Below are 21,783 nucleotides of genomic sequence, written 5' to 3'. Positions count from 1 at the left end.
TTAGTTTTGTAGAACAGACTTTTCTGAACACGTAGATATAATAAAAATTAAGGAAGAAAAAAGTTATTTTTAAAATTTTCAGCTATTTTTTTAACTATTGCAGCCCAATTTAGCATGTCCAAGGTCCTACTACTAATCAAGACGCAGAGGGTTCGCCGTCAAATATTAAATTTTTTTAAACATTTTTTACTATTTAGTTTTGTTGAACACACTTTCCTGAACACGTACATACCAAATATTATGGAAGAAAAAAATATTTTAAGCTATACAGCGACTTTTATACACTCTTACTTTAGCATGCCCAAGGGTCCTACTACTACCCGTGACAGGGGGTACTTTTGTCGTTTTCCGAAAGTCAAGTGGTTTTTAGTCAGGTACACTTTTCTTCCTCAATTATAATCCAATTTCAATAAAAATTGGTGTCTGTGTTCCTCATATGATAAGGAACAATAATACGAATCAGTTTCCGTGACAACCAAAAACCTTTGAAATAAAAAAAATATTTTATGTTAAAAAATTACAAAATATTTTATAAATTTTTTAAAATCATACTAACAATTTAATTTTGCTCAAAACCTTATTTTGCTTCATATTATTGTTGGTAATAATGTATTAAACTTAGTACAATTGTAAAAGTTATGTGTACCTAAAAACTGTCATTTTAACATGGGCGGGATAGGGAGTACTGTGTTCCCTTAATACAAGAACTTAATTAAATCCAGCCAGACTATCATTAAATCATTAATGTATCATAATGTAAAATACCGTTAATTTTTTATACAGACAGTTCATAATATCTTACCAAACTGAAAAGGTAACCTATCGTAAAGAATCATATTTTACGTCCTCAACATCTGTTACAGTACAAAAAACTAATAATAATCAGCAAGTTTGGTTAGGTTAGGTTAGGATAGAATAGTTTAATTTCATGCCTAAAACAAGCTTTGCTCATCCAATGTCATTTTATCTGAGTTTTGCTATTATTTGATCATCTATAATGTAGAGATGACCACGTCGTCGCTGACTGGCGAATTGAATACTTGATGAAAATACGGTTGAATTAAGCATGGAGCCAAAGATAGATTTGTTTTGCGTCAGAAAAAAAATCGCCATTACTTTACACATTCAACGACGTTTTCATCTACCGAAGATTAAAATTCAAACAAAACTATTTAGTTTTTAAAAAAACTTAAATCTTTACCACGCCGAATGTTTCAGATAGACCCTACCCTTCAACCTGCGATTATGTTGTTAATTATTGTCGGTACTGGTACAGTATATAAATGTAACATATTCTACTAAGTTAATTCAACTCTATAAATGCAACAATTTCTTTAATTCCGCATTTGCATGACCTCAACGACAAAACCCTTCGTGAGAATTATTATAGATACTTTTTAACAAACCGCCATTTCGCCGATGATAAATAATCAACCAATCAGAAGCCGCTCGTGACTAAATTACCGCAGTATTTTATTGGTGTATTAATCTTACGCGCAGAAAAAAAGTAACGGTTTCCTAGCAACGGTGCTGCTTTTACACCTGTGCGCTCCTAGACCAGTGCATGTTTCAGAACGCGCTGCGCTATTATAGGGGTCACAGAGCATAGAATAAAACCCAGGAAAAGATAAAAAAATATACCTCCACCTTATAAGAAATTCCATTTTCATGCAGTGTTAAAAAAATACGACAACAGCACAGATCACTAAATAAGAATTCGTATTTAGTGTTCTGTGGACAACAGGCCTAACCTAGGATAAGGAACGAATTCCAAGGACTTACGTAACTAAAAACTGCAGCGCTCTCGTCAAGGTCAAGAACGCCATCACGGTTTAAACAATATCCTTATGCAACGTTGTATAATAGCTTTGGCTGGTGATAGTCATAATATTCCCATGTTCAATTAAATCCGGCTTAAGAATAATATTAACATAGTTGAGTTGAGTTAATTGATTGAGTTGATTACCGATTTGTATGCCAATTTTTTACTAATGTAAACTGAAACTGAAAGAAAAACGTAAAAAATTGGCTAATATAGGCCATCTTAGATAGGACGTAACTGCACTATCCGAAATTCAATGACAATTATTTGTAAAACCACTTACATTTAAGCGAGGATTTAAGTGAAACCCTTTTTAGAATTTCTTTACACAGCAATAATAAAAAGGCAATACAGTAGTCACCATTTCATTTAAAGTTGTTATTAATATTATCGACAAACTCATGAACGTAAAACATGTAAACACTGACCAAGATTGGAAAGGGTTAGATGTATTGTTAATTTTTTCCAAAATATAATTAAGCATACACAGTAAGTTTATTTTTCTAAACTCCAGTGATTCCAGAAAATCAAGATGTGATATGCCAAATGTCTAAACAGTCTATGATTCACCCAACATTTCAAAATTTTACAGCTGATTTTGGTATCTTAACAGTTTGCTAAAATGAGATAAAAAATCACTTTGTTCACAAAATTTAGGCGGTCTTAGGGGAAGTTCCCCGCCAATCTTTGCTTAATGTATGTTGCAGCTGATTGACTTGTTGAAAAATATTTGCTTATATCAGCTGTTAACCTATTGTTTTAAAGGTAGAGCCAAGTGGAGGGAATAGATTTCTGTCACTAAAACCCCCTAAATTTTGTGAACGGGGATTTTTGTTCTTAATGAGGATTAGAATCGCTTGATAACGGGAGGAGTTTCCTTATTTACTTCCCGAAACGCAGTGTAGTTAAAAACACCAGCAATATGAAAAGTCCAACTATTTTACAGTAAGATAAAATGAAACTAATTAGGGATCTCATTAAAACCAACTTCACTTTGTGTTTCGTTAAAATCCGTGTTTCCTGAAAAGCTATGGTTTTCATTATATTAGCAGTTGAGATGGGGACACCACCTAGGTGCGTATTTTAACACAAATAAGTCTAGGATTAGTATAGACTGGAGTGAGATTCCTTAGGTAGCTTACTGACTAAGTTCAGCTGTTTCATTAGCCCAGGGCCATTTATTAAAAGCACACTGGTCATGGACTGGGTCCTGCTTCGAACCACCACACACTCCCCTTTCAGAATCGAACCGGCGACCTTTTGATTATAAGGTGAGCACTATAACCACTCAGAGTGGCATTTAAATGAGGATTTAATAAAACGTGGATGCATTCACAACTAAAGCATCTTATACAAAGGAATTGTTTTCACACACCGTTAAAAAACAAACATGGCAAATCCTTTTCTTTTGTTCAGAATAAGCTGAATTTTATAGACACGGATATGGAACCTGGAGTTGAGAGCTTAGTCAAGTGGGCCAATTGGTTATTCCAATTCAAGACAAAGATAACTTTATGCGTTTTATTGTTTCACTACATTGCTTTTTTACTAGGCCAGAGTTTAGAAATTGCTTATTGAAACCTGATTCGACAATGGTGAGTCGTATTCGTACACTGTTTCATAAAATTCAGCTTCTGAATGTTATTTTTAATACCAAATGCACTGACTTAGGCACACTCAACAATATTACATACATAGTTTTTTATAATTTTGAAAATATAATAGGGTTCGAAAAGAAAATGCATCCTCGATTTATTTTCAAAAATTAGATCTTAACAAATCAGTTTCAATGCTCGGCTTGGAAATTTGAACAGTTGTAAACAAAACTGTCTTGCTGTCAAGATGAAATAAGTAGTATGAATCAAATTTGAATTGTTAAATTTTTCATAACCATTTTACAGACCAAAACGGGTCACTATTATTATTTGATGTCCTGTAATTTAATTTAATTGGCTCCACAAAGTAGTAGGTGATAAATCATGAGTGTATCAAAAATAAAAAGCACAAAGTACCATTGACATTGTTTAGTTTATGGTTTACTAAGAAAACAAAAAGTTCCATTACAACCCCTTCTAAAAATCAATTGCATGAAATATTCACGCCATAATGTGTTTAGATTGGTTTCTTTCAGAGATAATACAATTGGTAAAACCCATCAGTTACCGGTAAAACATATTTGCAAATTTTTTTTTGTAAAATTTCTATATCAACTGGTGTAAATTCTGGGACAGATGCCACCTGACATTGGACTACAAATTAATTAATGTTCAATCACGAATATTAGAACAGGAATACGAATAGTCTACCTATTAAGTTCCTTTTTAGTAAAACATACAATACTGTAACACTCCTTTCGTAGAAGATCTTGCTGCGATGAGTCTGAAAAGATCGTCAAGGTTGTTACACACCGGAACTACACACCGTACAAACAAAGTGTACCACTAACTCGCATACTAAACACTTTAAAGTTGACGTAATAGATGACTAACGTTGCCTACTGCGCGTAACAGAAAGTGCTTTATCATTACACTCACTTTTATAGTCTATTTTCACACGCGCAAACTCACTGATAACGATGGATTCCTAGAATCCAAAATCCAAAATGTCTTAGATTGTAATCGTTATTACATATACCCATTATTTTTCTGGTACATAATTTAATGCCACATACATAACTGTGTGTATATATTAGTTTCGCTCGACTATTTTAAGGGTAGAAATTCACATTTTAAAGTTTTATTTAGTATGAATAAACATAGACGTAGTGGAATACTGAGCCACTTCGATTGTGCTGCTGCCAATAACTGGTTACTGTCAAATTCGCCGACTTTAAAAATATGTCCCGTGCTAAAAAGACTTGTTGTAAAGAAACCTTTGACGTAACATCGACTATCATCGTATAAAATACTCAAGAAAATTGATTTTTACAGCACACTTCATAATGAGTGACTGAATAATCTACGTTCTATTTGAAAATGAATTGGCCACAATAGGTCCGTAAACATAACATCAACTCCTGTCTCAAAAGTAATCTCCAAAAATGTTTCTCTAAATAAGGAAGGATGCTACAACAACCTGTTCATCTTGGCGTCAATGGACCAAAAGGTTATGTTACCTAATGTATGTAGAGTGTGTTTTGACATACTATTCATTAATCTTGTTACATCACCAATATTAAACTTTTTTATATAACACAATTTATTTATACAAGATTGCTAGTCCACTGGTATTGCTACCAAGAGTAAAAACAGACTGCAAAAGTGAGTACGGTATACGTATACTCTACATCAACAAACTAGAAAGTAGCCGGATACTTATACATTAAAAATGTTTCAGATTTTGCTAAAGGACAAATATCATCCAAATCTAATTATACAGACGACAGACATGATTCCAAAGTCTATGGATCATATTTAGCCTTGATACTTACAATACAAATAATATTACACAACGAAAATATGGTAGTCTGAGTTTATGAAGGGACTTATAATCGATTTTTTGTAAACTAAATTATTTAGTTTAGGTATCGTAACTACCCGACTTTGTCTTAATCACTCCTGGTTATTATTTAATAATCTTATCAAAACTGAATACGATTAATAAAAAAAATATACATTAGATATCCATTTACACGAATATTTATTTCAGACAAATCTATCTTAGTTCCTTTTTCAGTCCTTCGTATCCATCCAAATAGTTAGTTTCTATGTAGCTCAACTAAGCCACCGTCGTGGTCGGAATACTGATGTAAAACAATGTTTTAAACACTAGCCTTATCAATTATTCAAAGTTGAAAGGTAAACAAGTTATTTTGTGTCATACGTCCACTACCGTATGAATAACTTATGATTTACTAGCCCCTAAGCCCATGATTAGCCACGCGAAAGAGAAAAAATATGGTTCCAAAATGTCATAGTAAGAAAAAAAGAATACAAAACTTTTACTACTTTTCGTGAAATACTACCATATTTTTTATTAGTGCACAAATTTCATCAATGTACATGAACGAAGTATACAAAACGCTGAACTTTACTATGTGTCACTGTTATTCCCATACTTCAAGGTACATTTACATTCTAACCATTAATCTTACAAAAATAATATTACTATATCACATTCACCAATTGTTTTAGAAACAAAAGTCAACTGCTTACAGCTTCGTACAATATTCTCTTCAGTTTAGTTTAAGTAGCTGTGTAGAAAAACACAGCCACTAGCATTGCAATGTAACAAAAAATATATGCAAATTAAGAGTACAGTAAAATCTTTTGCCAACATCAGGGCACTTAAAGTTATACCCTTGCACGACTTACAAAACTTTCACGTTCATATTAGTAGGAAGTAAGCTTAAATGATTTCTACATAAACACACACCAGTACAACGTCACTGGCCGAGTAGGGTTTTAATTGGTCGAAGTCTTGAATCGATATTGTTATTATTTTAGGTAGGTCAATATTTTAATCGTTATTTGACGTTTTAATAAACCATCCTCTCTCTAAAGAGACGCCATAAAGCTTGAGCCATTTCCTTTATCTGTATATTTGGAAGATCGTCAGCAGTCTAGTCGTTATGATTCACTAATGGCTTCGCTTCGTAAACCACCCGAAAATCGTCAACGAAATGACATCAACCATTAAATGGTTTCGATAAATGTATCATTTAAATAAATTGATAAATTTATAGCTTTCAGTTCTTGAGTTTTCTAATTGCATAATCCGGTTCGTCCCGACCGTAAAAGTAACATAGTCATTTTGTTATTTTTTAAACTAATCACGTGGTCTTCCGGCGTAACATTTAAACGAATTAGAGTTTTCCTTCTAAAAACAAATAAATTAATAAAATACCCCCGCCGCACAAACCTGCAGACTACGCGAATCTCCATGTGCCTGACTGGTTTCTACTAAAATAATCCCTGAAAACTCAGGTTTATTTCCTACTTAGATAACATTTATTTTAATGAGTACCTGGGTTTGCTGCGACAGGTAAGGTATTGAGGTGTGTTTTTTTATTGAAACGTTGATAGCTTAGTATGAAATAAACAAAATTGCGAAAAAACAGTCTATTAATTTATTCTCCATAAGAATAACATGGGAATTTTGATTTTATTTTTTTTATTATCTCCATAAACGTTATGCATACAACAACGCTTCAATATACAAAATTATTTCTTTTTTTAAGCTCTACAAAATAGTTTGAAAAAAAATTGTGAATTTTTTTTGTAAAAAATGGGAAAAACCAATTTTTACCCCATAACCTCCCCCCTCAAAAAACCCCGTTCCAATAGTCCGATCATGCTAGTTCGCGAACTCATTTGAATAAACGTAGGTTTACACGTTTGTACCAAATTTCATCAAAATCGGATCAGTTTTGCTCGAGTTATCGCGCTAACGGACACACACATAGGGGGGTGTTTTGGCATCTTGGGACCTCAAAACGAAAAAGTAAATCGGTCCCGGGTCGAGGTCTTACCATGAGACCTGCGGTAATAGCTTAATCCCTTTATGGGAAATTCGCTGAAACCATTTTATTTACTCAAGATTCCACACATAGGAGAAGATTCTTTTATCGGAGTCAATTCCACTTAATCACTCGTTAAGTTTCAAAGCGTTCTTGAACAGAGAAATGCTAAAAACTGATTGAGTAAATAGTTGATGTACCTATGACTTAAATATAAATTGAAACCTATAATCTTATATATTTCAAAATGTTTATTTGCAGCGAAAAAACTATATTTCGTTTTGATTTACTCAAACTTTATCTCTTTACAAGAATAACCTTGGAGATAACACTTCAACATTTTGTGTATTTAGGTTTGAAATCGTCTATGATTTGTTCATTTACGACGTATTTTAGAGAACGAAATATTTGTAAATTTTGATAGCAGTACACAATTTAATAATAACGATAAGGTTGGCTAAAAAATAGTTTAGTCCAAAGAAAAGAACACCAGAGTAACACCAACTGGGGACTTTTGATAATGATAAAAAAATAAGTTTGAACTTTTGTTTTGGAAAAGCCAAGAACCGCCATTTGATGGAGATCAGCTATGATTTGAAACAGCTGTTTTCCTTCATGTTTTACTGATTATACACTGATTACTGTTATTGTTTACTGATTAGTTACTGGTTGGTTAGTTTTGGTTTGTTATTGTGTTCATGATTATACGTCAATTATCTTGTGTTTTAAAGCAATTCAAAAAAATAAAGTTGAAACATTTCCGACAGAAAAAAATCTGTAGGTAAAAATAGAAACCAGCATTATGGTACATGTCACATCCGTCGATAACAACGTTTATCTTGGCCTGTAAATGTATATCCTTTAATACAGCTTATCTATATTGTATCTTGCAAGATCGGTGCCTTTGTAGAGTTTCTTCTTAAAAAATCATACGCGTCAGTAAGATTGTCTTATTTAATCCGTCTTATCCTCTAGACATAGGATCTACTTTGTAATAATTGCTATCATTGTCATGGCCTTCACTTACACATGTACGAGGTGGGTCTAATAAATGTATCTTAAAAAAGAGGGAGCTTTAAGCGGAATTTCGACAGTGTTATGCCATATAACCTGGTCATTTGCTGTAGGATTGCTGCAAAGGGAAACGCCGTGTCGGTAACTAGGGTTATCATTATCATTGTAGCTGTTCATTAAATAAATTAATTAATTTAAACTTTGGAAGAATGTCAGACGCAGCCCTTTGGAAATCTGCCTGTGGAGCAGAGCCCTTATTTGTACATAATTTTAGGCAAATCTTCACACTCTAAGCTTCATTTTGATGTGTCTTATGCCCATGTCTTTATTTGGTAATGGTAAATGACCTTAACCGTTGACATACGTGAGTAAACTTTGAATGTATCACTTTAATAATATAATATACAGGGTGTTCATTTGAAAACTTTCCATATCTGTTGTGTGCAAAGGTAAGGCTTTTAACACTTGTTTGTTCTTATTTACCCCTAATTTGGACATGCCAAATCCAATAAAATTATTTTCAATTTTGAAAAATGCCCCAAGAGGGCCCAATTTGGGGGGTATTGGTGCTTTTTGAGAAATTTTCAAATGTAAACATGGGTTGTGTGATACATCAATTTAAAGGTCTAATCACCCCGATCATTTTGGTGCAAAAAAGTTTAATTATCTTTAACTGTATTTACAGGGTGGGTCAAAACGTTTTAAAAAAGGACTTTGAAGTGAAGTACCGTATTACCCTAACTACTGAACGGAACAGCGCCAAATTTCTTTCCAAGCTTATTCTTGAGCTACTCTTTAAGATAACTTGTAGTAAGGGCATTTTCCAAGTTATTTTCTAATTTTAAAAAAATCCCAAATTTTAAGAATAAAAGAAAGCTGAAAACTCAAAATTCTTAAATAGCAAGGTATAACAAATTTCATACCACGTGAAAGGTCCTTTTTAAACATTTTACGTATTTAAGTTTTCTTTCTATCTCTTACCGTTTAAAAATTGCAGTAGAAAAACATAATTTTCTATGATAAAATTGTAACTAGTTTTCTAATAAAACAGCCAAAATTCGTCAATAGACACATTAAACGGTGCAATAACTGAAGGAAACAATTCATAATTATTTTTAGGCAGATAGGCAAACAAGTCATTACGTTTTACTTTGTGAAAAACAAGTTTTATAGCTGATGAGAAAAACCCAAGCGTGGGCCGCTTTCTGTAGTACCATTGACTAGTCAATGGTAGTATTAATTTCAAAAGTACCATTTCCTGTCGTACCTAATCAAATATGGTGTAAACTTAAAAAAATAGACTTTATTTTACTTATTGGTCATAACAAAAGTGTTCCAGGATAACTGCAAAGTGTTTAACAATAGATATCCAGGTATAACCTTGAGTCATATGGCTGTAAATGATTTAGTTAGGAAGTTTTCTGAAACTGGCTCAGTTACCAATGAGAAAAGAACAGGATGAGGGGTCCAAGATGAATTCTGACACACGTAAAAGTAGTCGATCAATTTGTTATGAATTCTACTACATCGTTGAACAAAATGCAATGTGTTTTATTAGAAAACTAGTTACAATTTTACCATAGAAAATTGTGTTTTTCTACTGCAATTTTTAAACGGTAAGAGATAGAAAGAAAACTTAAATACGTAAAATGTTTAAAAAGGACCTTTCACGTGGTATGAAATTTGTTATACCTTGCTATTTAAGAATTTTGAGTTTTCAGCTTTCTTTTATTCTTAAAATTTGGGATTTTTTAAAAATTAGAAAATAACTTGGAAAATGCCCTTACTACAAGTTATCTTAAAGAGTAGCTCAAGAATAAGCTTGGAAAGAAATTTGGCGCTGTTCCGTTCAGTAGTTCGGGTAATACGGTACTTAACTTCTAAGTCCTTTTTTAAAACGTTTTGACCCACTCTGTAAATACGGTTAAAGATAATTAAACTTTTTTTGCACCAAAATGATTGGGGTGATTAGACCTTTAAATTGATGTATCACACAACCCATGTTTACATTTGAAAATTTCTCAAAAAGCACCCCTACCCCCCGAATTGGGCCCTTTTGGGGCATTTTTTAAAATTGAAAATAATGGATTTGGCATGTCCAAATTAGGGGGAAATGAGAACAAACAAATGTTAAAAGCCTTACCTTTGCACACAACAGATATGGAAAGTTTTCAAATGAACACCCTGTATAGATTATTATATCTATATAGTGTAGCTTTTTAGTGATTAAAATCAGCTGAAATTTATAATGTTCTCAATAGGTAAACTTATCAAGGAAAGCAGGGTTTAGTTTCGGACGATAAAAAGATGAAGACTCTTCTCAGGATCGATCCGGCGACCTCAAGTGCTTAAAGTGCTTGAAGTAGGTTAGGATCAATCTTATGTTTATGTATATTTGGCTAAAACTTCGGTTATTATATTTGGAATAAGTTTGTTCGTTGAAGACGGGAGCAACTTAAACTAGGTCAGCATTCCGCATACCAAAAGAATTGGAATGTAATATACATTTTGATCATTTGGCCAGCAGTACGACATAGTCTTAATTGTGTTCTAAACAGAAGAAGAACAACAGCTATGCCATAAATCAGCCATAAACTGAAAAAAAAAATAATTTGCAAGAAGACCTATATAATCGTTGTCGTATAGACGGTTTTATCCGCCGGTATATTTTTTGTCCAACAATTCTCCACTTCACTGCTTCTACAGGATATAGGAACAACAGTTGCTGAAGCCTTTAGAATGACCCGACCCACAAGCATATCAAATATCACTATAGGATGTTTAATTTTGAACAAAGAGCACAAGAATCCATAAACAATTACAGTAGTAAATTCAGTAAATGCAATATTGTCCTACTACCTCTACCTCAAACACGTAAAACAAACTTTCTCATCTTTAATAACTGCACAAAATTCTCTAAACTGTAGAAGATCACCATTGTAAAATAATCATTGTAAAAGAAGTTCAAGATTTTGCTAGCTATAAAACATACTTACGGGTAAGCCTAATACGACTTGGAAATAAAAGTACAAAAATATACTTTTAAATTACACCGTTATTACGCGCTTAGGACTTGCAAATCACTGTATTTAAGCTAACTAAAAAAGCTAAGTAAAAAGCTATTTTTATTTTGTTGGAAGCGGTATTTTGCTAATAAGGTAAGTTAGGTAATTTTTATCGTCACCATACCTTACATACGTTTAGAAAATAACTAAAAAGCTAAATGCAATATTGTCCTACTACCTCTACTTCAAACACGTAAAACAAACTTTCTCATCTTTAATAACTGCACAAAATTCTCTAAACTGTAGAAGATCACCATTGTAAAATAATCATTGTAAAAGAAGTTCAAGATTTTGCTAGCTACAAAACATACTTACGGGTAAGCCTAATACGACTTGGAAATAAAAGTACAAAAATATACTTTTAAATTACACCGTTATTACGCGCTTAGGACTTGCAAATCACTGTATTTAAGCTAACTAAAAAAGCTAAGTAAAAAGCTAATTTTATTTTGTTGGAAGCGGTATTTTGCTAATAAGGTAAGTTAGGTAATTTTTATCGTCACCATACCTTACATACGTTTAGAATACCTAATACCGAATACCTAATGAATCCTTCATTCCACGTTTCATGTACATAGCTTAATTCTAAGTTCATATTTTCTACGATTTACCCGAACCAACAAAATAAAAATGTATTTTCACGGCAGTTTTTATGTTAATAAAATTAGTAAATATTTTTTAATCCTGACCAAACTTTACATACGTTAAGAATACAAGTGTATATACCTTCGTTTCAAGTTTTATGTAAATATCTATATCCTAAGTTGGCATTATGTCTATTTAATTTGTCAACCCGGTTCAACAATATAGTGACTCCCAATTTAAAAGACCTAACAGAGCTTTACAATTCAACTAGAAAATAGTTTCAGAATATTTACCGCCTGTAATCATTAGTATCTTTAATGCCTTGTCAATTCAGAATAATAGGCACGTGAAAACAAATCTCAAAAATATTTGTTTTGTCATTAGAGACCTAAAATGAAATGTTATGTAATTGTAAACTCCAATAACTTGCCTTATTGTATATAGCCTACTAAAAACTCAACTAAATTACAAAACATTCATGTTTGTGTTTGATTAAACCGATACAAGTTATATATTTCTCTGATCATCACTTAATAAAATATACTTCAATATTATCGCTATTCAAACTGTATCTGGTCAAGTGAGTCGCGCCCAGAGCACACGCACCGACGCGACCGGTCGGAATCAAAACATTCTACGATTCTACAAAGAAAAGAAGGTTAAGTTACGTAATTGAACGAATACTCACAATCAAACGCGACACTTCTTCTTCTTCAAGCCACTTCAACTCAACACTCACGTAAACTTCACCATTGTAACCGGCGAGAAACGTTCGACACACTTTTACCGCGAAAGTTATTCATTCGCGGTGTCTTCGAAGCAAGACCTAATAACAAACTGGCACAGAACAGAGAAGGAGAAGAAGAGCGTTTAGCGGTAGCAGCGAATCCGGTTTGACTTATCGATATAAGTAGTCGACTACTCGATGGCTCGATACTCAAGTGTTCTTTTTGACACTTGATTGATTAAGCACTAAAGTTATTAATTTTGTACGATTGTTTGAATTGATGATAAAATGACTTTGTAGTATAATTAGCTTTTGTAAGGTCCTATTTCAATGGCGCAGGTATAATAATTATATTAAGTTATTGCATTGAATTTTTGAGACGAAATGGAACGCCTGAAGTTGTTAAAATGGTTTATCAACAAGGGTACACTATCTATATGTAATGGACAAATGATTTGTTCAATTGTTTCGCAAATGTTTGGGTGTAATATATGTATACTTGCACTGGTCTTACTACACTAGAAGTATAAAGTGTTTTCTGGTAATTTTTTTGGTTTAAGGTGGATTAATCAATTAATGTGAGAGTTTAGTTCATTTAGAATTAACACAATCATAATAATTAAACTTCCACAAAAAATAGTCAATGGCCAAACAAATAAGACCGGAAAAAAAATTGTCTATGCCTAAAAGTACTACTGTATTTAATTATTTCTTATGTTTATTTGCTGGATAATGAACATTTAACATTTAATGAGCTTAAAAATGGCATAGGTAATGCCTAATTAATTGCCACACACTAAGTTAAACAGGGAATACAATATTTATTATTTAAAATGCCTTTTTTCAACTTTTTACGCTCAGTAATCTTATGCAGTATCAAAAATGTCATATAGGTAATTTAAGTGTTCAATAATTAATTGTCTTAATAAACATCACCGCAAGCATAATTTAACAATCTAAAATACGCTGTCAAACTACATGAATTGAATGGAAATATATAAATTAAATGTCAAACATAGGTCTCAGAAACGTTCTCAGTTATAACGATATTCGTAACATATCGATAATACTATCGACCATCGGATGAGTATTCGGTAGTTCAGTAACCGATAGAAGAAAGTAGTCTCGAGACGTGGCCACGTGACCATTGTTGTAATGACCTTCGATATCTAGTTATCAACCAAACGTGTTCTCACCATCACCCGCACTTGCATTCTGATTGTTATCTAACAAACACTAATCCACAAACTAGAGAATTTATTTATTGTGACCAAACTCTGGTGTATTTGATGAATATTCTATTTATTTCTCAACGGGGTTTGACTCATAAATTTTCCTTATTCCTTTGTTAAACGAGTCAATTCATCGATTAATTCTTTGAATGTTTTTTTTTAACTAACTGAGACGACTTTTCCTTTGTTTAAGCACTATCCAAGTTTAGAGAAAGCAAATTTACTGAAAATATTTATAATATAGGACCTATATTATTTGTTATAAAAATGGTTATTTTGTAGTGTTTTTCGGCACTGAAGGTTCATAATAAAATTCAAAATACGTAACACAAATGTTAACACTAAAGCATAAACAATATTTTGAACTAAGAAATGTGTCAGTACTAAAACAGTGTGAATACAAATAATTGTTTAAACAATAGCTGATTGAAATGGAGAGAGAAGAGGTGTATTTTAGTTTGACTCATGATGTAGGCCAAAACTAAAAAGGCAGTCTGGCCATTTCTTTAGTACTTTTTGTCTAAAGGTGAATTAGTCAATCTATTTGACGAAACCACAGAAGCTTTTGGTCAGAGTCAAACAGTACTTTTCATGATTATGCAATTGTATCAAAACAATGTTTGACTCATTTATATTTCTACAACAATTAATTACAAACTTAACACTTACCTTGGAGAAAAATGAATGGAGTTATGAGCTAACGATGTCTTGCTTGGGCACTTCCTTATTTAGAATAATATTTTGTATAATTTGATTATTTGTTATAGTGTCTGTCGTGGATCACGAACTTGTAATGTCAATCGCTAGTTACACTAAACACTAAAATATTTACACGTCAAAATTAACAAATAATGAAAATATCACATTTGGTCTAATTGTATAAAAGTGTTTGTGTGGAGAAACTTGAGTGTTGAGCCTCCTTGCGTTGCCTGTCTTCGCCGTGGTGCCGATCGTCCTTCCTGTAACAGGGGAAACACAAACTGTAAACATTGCTTACAAGATAGGATACACAAATACATTCCTGTAATATGGTAACACATAAACTGTAAACGTTTCTTACAAGATAAGATACACAAAAAATACCTTCCTGTAATATGGCAACACAAACTGTAAACAATGCTTACAAGATATGATACACAAATACATTCCTGTAATATGGTAACACATTAACTGTAAACGTTGCTTAAAAGATAGGATACACAAATACCTTCCTGTAATATGGCAACACAAACTGTAAACGTTGCTTACAAGATGGGATACACAAATACATTTCTGTAATATGGTAACACTAACTGTAAACGTTGCTTACAAGATAGGATACACAAATATATTCCTGTAATATGTCAACACAAACTGTAAACGTTGCTTACGAGATAGGATACACAAATACATTCCTGTAATGGCAACACAAACTGTAAACATTGCTTACAAGATAGGATACACAAACCTTCCTGTATTATGATAGCACAAACTGTAAACATTGCTTACAAGATAGGGTACACAAATACCTTCCTGTAATGTGGCAACACAAACTGTAAATGTTGCTTACAATATAGGATCTATATTTATAATACGTGAAGCCGTTTTTTGTGGACCAATTTCAACCTTTGAGGTGTCAACAAATTTGTCTCAATTTGTAGTTTTGCAATAAGGTTTTAGAATTTAAAAATTCTTAACCTCGAGGGCGCAAGACACTCTCAAAGGTGGATTTTCCCACATAAGAATTATATCAAACAAATAAAAAAAAAACAGCTGTCAATAAAAAGAAACTCAGCAGCTTTTTTGTGAGTAAATATTGACGTTTGTAATATTCAGGAGGAAATAGACCAATGTAAACAGTTAATTATTTTTGTTGTGAAAACAGAAAATGCCCTGAGTTCAAAGAATAAATATTGAAAAGCAGTAGGAGGAGACAATTAATGAGAGATCTTATGCGTATGAGAAGAGTAGAAGAAGAGAGACCTGGTCTAACAGTGAGCAATCCAGATACTCACTCACTTGTATATTTGCCAGTTCTTACTTTGGAGGTGAAAAAAACCTCGAAGAATGTACACATCGTGTTGTCACGATGGTAAAGTAAACTTGAATAAAATAAATACAATGTTAATGTTTACTGGTAACACTGACAGTTCGAGACATTTCAAAACCTTTTGTAGAATCAGAAACTATAATAATGCCTAGGCTATGATAATCTCAAGTAGTAAGACTAAACGAAACCTTGGAGGACCTTAAGTTATTATTGTTAATGGCCAAGTTCATCATAGGCTAGCAATAAATCCAAATTTAGATAATCGTATATTTTTATACGATTTTATTAATTATAATTTATTAATTATAATACTGAATTTATTAATAAAAGTTCTGAGGTCACCGTTTAATTTATCGGTCTGCGCTCGGGTTTTAATTTAATTTAAATTTAATTCCTAGGTATTATGTCCCAGAGGACTACCGACACAGATTAACTAGCAACAACAATACCTACAGGGGTAGCGGATTTTTATCCCCCTGGAATTTTACCACCTGGGCAAACGTGACGTCAAAAACCAGGGGGTAAAATTCCGGCCGCGAACTTTTGAGTTTCGCGACATCAGCTCGATGGATTAAACGCGGAATTAAACATATATTTTCACGGTTGTGAACTTAATCAGAACACATCAAATTAAAAGAACCTAGAGTGTACGGCCCGGATTTTTACCCCCGGAATTTTACCCCCTGGCCAGATATAAAAATAGCGAGAATTAATAATTATCTTCATTCTGTTTTAATTTAATAGTAAACATTTTATTATTAAGTAGCCTATCTTAATTTATTTGTAACATCAACTAATCAAACAGGTTTTTGATTTTAAATTTGAGATTCGAGTATCAGGATTTGATCTTTGAATCCAACTGTTGATTAATATGACGTATAAACAAACATCAGAATGATAATTGATTCGAAGATTTCTTTAACGATTTATCATACAACCGTGGTAAAACAATGTTTTTCGTTTGTATTGTAACAATAACAAAATAGGCCTTATTGTTTCTTTACGAAGAAATGCTCACCCAATTATCATTTAATTTAGCTACTCAGTTTATTTTACATACTTATTATTAACCAACAGTTGGCCCCAAACGCAAATCCCGAACATCAAAATTAAACAGCGAATTCTGTTTACATAGTTGAGATTACAAAATAAATAAATAAAAATAGGCTACTAAATAATGAAATGTTTACAATTAATTAAAAATAGAAATAAGAAAATCAATCATTCAATTTCTAAAATCGGCCATGGGGTAAAATTCCGGGGGGTAAAAATCCGGGGGTAAAATTCCGGGGGGTAAAAATCCGGGGGTAAAATTCCGGCCCGTACATCTTCAGTTGTCTAAACGCTAGTTATATGGACAGGGGGTAAAATTCCGGTTTTTATCGCTAATCTAATTAATCACGCTCTGGCTATTTTCATTAGACTTCCAAATCCGCGGGGGTAAAATTCCGGCCGCGAACAAACTTTTGGCCACTCAGGTTACTACGTCATAGTGACGTCAGCTTTGCCCAGGGGGTAAAATTCCAGGGGGATAAAATTCACCCTACCTACAGCCTGCCACTGGTTTAGCAACTGCTTTATTTGTTCTTGAACGGAGCGGTTTAAGTATCTGTCAGTAACAAAGCAGTATCAATTCCACAATAATCTATGGCTACTGCCACTGATATACAGTATAAAAGTACCTAGTTTATATAATATCACCGCAAAAGTTCTTTCCATGTAAATTTAATTTATAAAGATTTTTTTGTTATTTCTACATTAGAGAGTATATTATAAAATATCAATTAATATTGCTTCGCTAATTTTGACCAAGTATATCCACGATCATTACTAAATATTACAAGTTTTTGATAAAGTTCATTAACAAAATCATCCTCCAGTTGCAAAAGTAGTATTCCAATTACCTAATTGAAGCGTAAGATAGTAAGAGAATAGTAATATAAGAATAGTAAGAGAAGCGATCAGAACGTGAGGTTGTAGGGAGGGAGTAACATCGATCCAACGTGGCCCAGTCCCAGGCACGCCTGTACCCTTCTACTATCAACACTTTGACGGGCATCGGGTTCAAATCTAACTATTTACCAATTGCCTAATTACATAGTAAGATAAGATATCTGAACATGAGGTTGTAGGGAGGGAGTAACATCGATCCAACGTGGCCCAGTCCCAGGCACGCCTGTACCCTTCTACTACCAACACTACGACGGGCATCGGGTTCAAATCTAACTATTTACCAATTGCCTAATTACATAGTAAGATAAGAGATCTGAACATGAGGTTGTAGGGAGGGGAGTAACATCGATCCAACGTGGCCCAGTCCCAGGCACGCCTGTACCCTTCTACTACCAACACTACGACGGGCATCGGGTTCAAATCTAACTATTTAACAATTGCCTAATTACATAGTAAGATAAGAGATCTGAACATGAGGTTGTAGGGAGGGGAGTAACATCGATCCAACGTGGCCCAGTCCCATACATGCCTGTACCCTTCTACTACCAACACTACGACGGGCATCGGGTTCAAATCTAACTATTTACCAATTGCCTAATTACATAGTAAGATAAGGGATCAGAACGTGAGGTTGTAGGGAGGGAATAACATCGATCCAACGTGGCCCAGTCCCATAGACGCCTGTACCCTTCTACTATCAACACTACGACGGGTATCGGGTTCAAATCCATCCGATTACCAAAACCTTTAGGGAAAATGTGACCCTCTAGGCCTAGCACGAAGTGATGAGTAAAATTGTTCCAGACTGACGAAAAATATCTTTTAAACTACCATACCAAAGATATATATTTATAATATTCAGTGCTGATAGTTAAACAATGTTCAGTACTGTACAGCGATATTGTGTCTATATAACGGTCACCAATAGCATTGCTGACCCATTTATCGGCACCATCGCTCAGTCACTAACACCACCTGATTACGTAGAATTTAAATTTCTAGTCTGGAATAGATGTAAAACTAGGTCGCCCCTCTGAAATGTTCACTTAGGCAAAGGTGTAATTTGAATTGCATCTAGTAGAGTGGTGGGATTAGAAACTGTTGAACCCTTCTTTGTTCAAAATGAGTTTATAAAATGAAAATAATGTCAATGGATATTTAAATTTATACTGCACCGTTTTGAATCAGTAATTTCTTTGGGTAGAAGTAGATTTGTACTAGAACTAAATTTGTATACTCGTTTTTATAAATTAGCATTAACATCGAAAAGCGAAAAAAGTCAAAAATCCAAATAGCGTTAAAACACAATGTAAATAAAGACGGTACTACCTATACACCGTTCGAGAACATCACTGCATAATTTATCTTCAGTGCACAATGACAATGTCGGTATTCCTCCGGTAATTTGATGACGTAGAAGAACCCCGAGATGGCACTCGCGCTGGGAGAACGCTAAAATATTCAAAGTGTAAGGCCAGCGGGGCCATGCAGTATGTATGTGGCACGAACCGTCAGCCACCGAACACGGCGCCTTACATAAAACATTTTCTTTTAGTCAAGACTGAGACGAAATTGTTTCTGGTATTTCCCAAAATGCATTTTAAATTTGCTTTCCGAAAGTAATATAAGTTAGTTAATAAAACGACCATTATCTTTTTCATACGATTTAAAGCACATCTGCTTGCTACAAGAATTCTAATTTATCTTAGATTTTGAAACAATTTTGGTGAGTGATTTTCCGCTTAGTTTATTGGTCTTATATAAAACCACAGTTTTACATAAAAATTAAAAAAAAAGCGCCTAACCATACCCAGATACAAAATTTCTTCAACATCGGACCAAAGGTGTAGTCTGTAGCTCTGTACTCACCCACAGCACAGACATCACTTCGAAACCTTCGATCTCTATTACTATTCGAAACCCACTGATTTGGGTTCACGGGGTACCGAAACTGATGTATCCACTCAAAACTTAGACTCAAAAGTTTTCGCAAAACGAGAGCAACGACAAACTTTGTATATGGGGAGAAAGAAAAAAATACACAAAAATAATCTATACGTTGATCTAGCGGACACTCGTAATACTAAAACATACTGTTCAGGAAGTTATAGGTAAGTCTGTTAATATTTCTCGGGGTGAATTTATACCTGGACGATTCAAAGGAAGCTTCCCTTCAGTGATGCAGTGTTGATACTCATGTTTCAAAACAATAATACTTAACAATTACTTTACTCATGTAGCATATATCTACATGTCCATTTGGTAATAACTTTTCAGATCTGTAATTCAAAATCGATCCTAATTCAGTACCATGATGAGACATTGCAAAATAAAAACCTTAATTTTTTTCGATTGACAAATATTCATTATTACTACTTAACAAAGACACATAAAGGTGTCACCACAAAATCCACACTTGCAAACCTAGTCAACTCGGGTCCATTCGGAATATGAATCCAGAACCCTCGTGGCATTGAATTATACGGAATTCGTTTACGGAAAACGTACAAATTATCGAGTGTTTTAAGTAATTGAGAGTTTGATCCAAACGGCGGTTATCTGTGTTACTCGCGGGGAGTTTATCGTTCTGTCAATCATGTTATTCAATTGGTCGGAGCCAGGGGGTGGGGAGTGCGCAGGTCTGCTGCCACTGGTGGGTGGGGGAGCTTCCCCAACAATTTGTGGCCGTGATCCACGAGAGCGTCTCGTTACAGAAATACTCAGACTCTCGTTGATTCGGCAACGGAGCAGTTAACTGTCGGATAACTGAAGTTGATTCATTTACTCAATACAGGAAAAAAACCCATCACTTAGCTTCACGAGCTGTGTAGGTATAATTAAAACTATAATATAAATATCCATTAATAAGCACTTAAAAGAATTTGATCACACCTGAACTAATATTTAATGGAATAATTGAATAAAAAAAACATACATGTAGATCATACTCACTATTTAAAATAGCTTATACAGTGGTAAATAAGTAAACTTAAATTAAAGAACACAACCTTCAATTTACGGTACAGCATTATTCTCTTTCACGCTGTTAATTTTGTAGTCTAATAGAAAACTATAGATCTTGTTTTGCTATTTAGCCTTATAACTGGAAATTTTCCCTTGAGTCACTTAAGGCAAGAATACAACTAAAAACGAAAAATAACCATAGTAGTTGAGGTCTTGCCCAGTTAACCTTTCCATTAGCTATAGATATGTTTTTAGCAAATAAAAATGACCAGGGTTTGGACCGTTCTTTAAAAAACCCCTAAGAAACACAAATAAAAACACAACTAGTTTATTTCAGGCCTTGTACATTTGGCTTTGAATTATTAGGTCTGAGAAGAATAAATTGAGTACCCCGGTCATGGTCTTATATCGTCATTATATTTCAATTTTTTACTATTTCAAACAACTGATTGAGGTAAGATTTGTCATAAAACGTAACGCAATACCCCTATAGCGTAAACATTGCCAACTCGAATATTACAAAAATTACAAAAATTATAAGAAACGTTGTCACTCTAAAGTATGATAGCGTTGATTTGCTGATACTGAATAGTCTAATTATGAAATATGATCTGATTGAGAAACAATTGACTGCAGATTATCTATACAGATGTGTATAGATGCACAATTCACAAAAAAAAATGCAACACTAAAACTGTAACGTGGGAATGTGACGTATACTTAGATCAACGATAAAAGATAAAGGTATTCCCAGATAATTAAGGTGAAACCGTCTTCATTCCGTAGAATTATTTCACAGTTTCTTGGTTCAGCGCATTTTATCTCCAGCTGTGGTATTTTACCGTGCAATTCCCGTGTCACAGTCTTCACATGAGCGCACGTGCGTGAATGAGAGGTCAGAATTTACTTTTTTATCCGGAAAACAATGTGTACC

General features: G+C 33.6%; 1 protein-coding gene across 1 annotated transcript in view; it reads right to left on the bottom strand.

The window, feature by feature from the left end:
- Nucleotides 1–21,783, bottom strand: part of LOC128995130 (glucose transporter type 1-like) — an 87,884-nt gene that overhangs the window by 44,479 nt on the left and 21,622 nt on the right. Inside the window, exon 3 of the mRNA XM_054420039.1 lies at nt 14,573–14,862. The gene's annotated coding sequence lies outside the window, so the exon portion shown is untranslated. The remainder of the gene's footprint in view (nt 1–14,572; nt 14,863–21,783) is intronic.

The sequence above is a fragment of the Macrosteles quadrilineatus genome, unplaced genomic scaffold (genome assembly GCF_028750875.1).
Source record: "Macrosteles quadrilineatus isolate MER2022 unplaced genomic scaffold, UCM_ALF_1.0 Scaffold_5__1_contigs__length_97177068, whole genome shotgun sequence".
NCBI lineage: Eukaryota > Metazoa > Arthropoda > Insecta > Hemiptera > Cicadellidae > Macrosteles > Macrosteles quadrilineatus.
The sequence above is the reverse complement of the archived record's forward strand: the minus strand, read 5'-3'. Positions and strand labels throughout refer to the sequence as shown.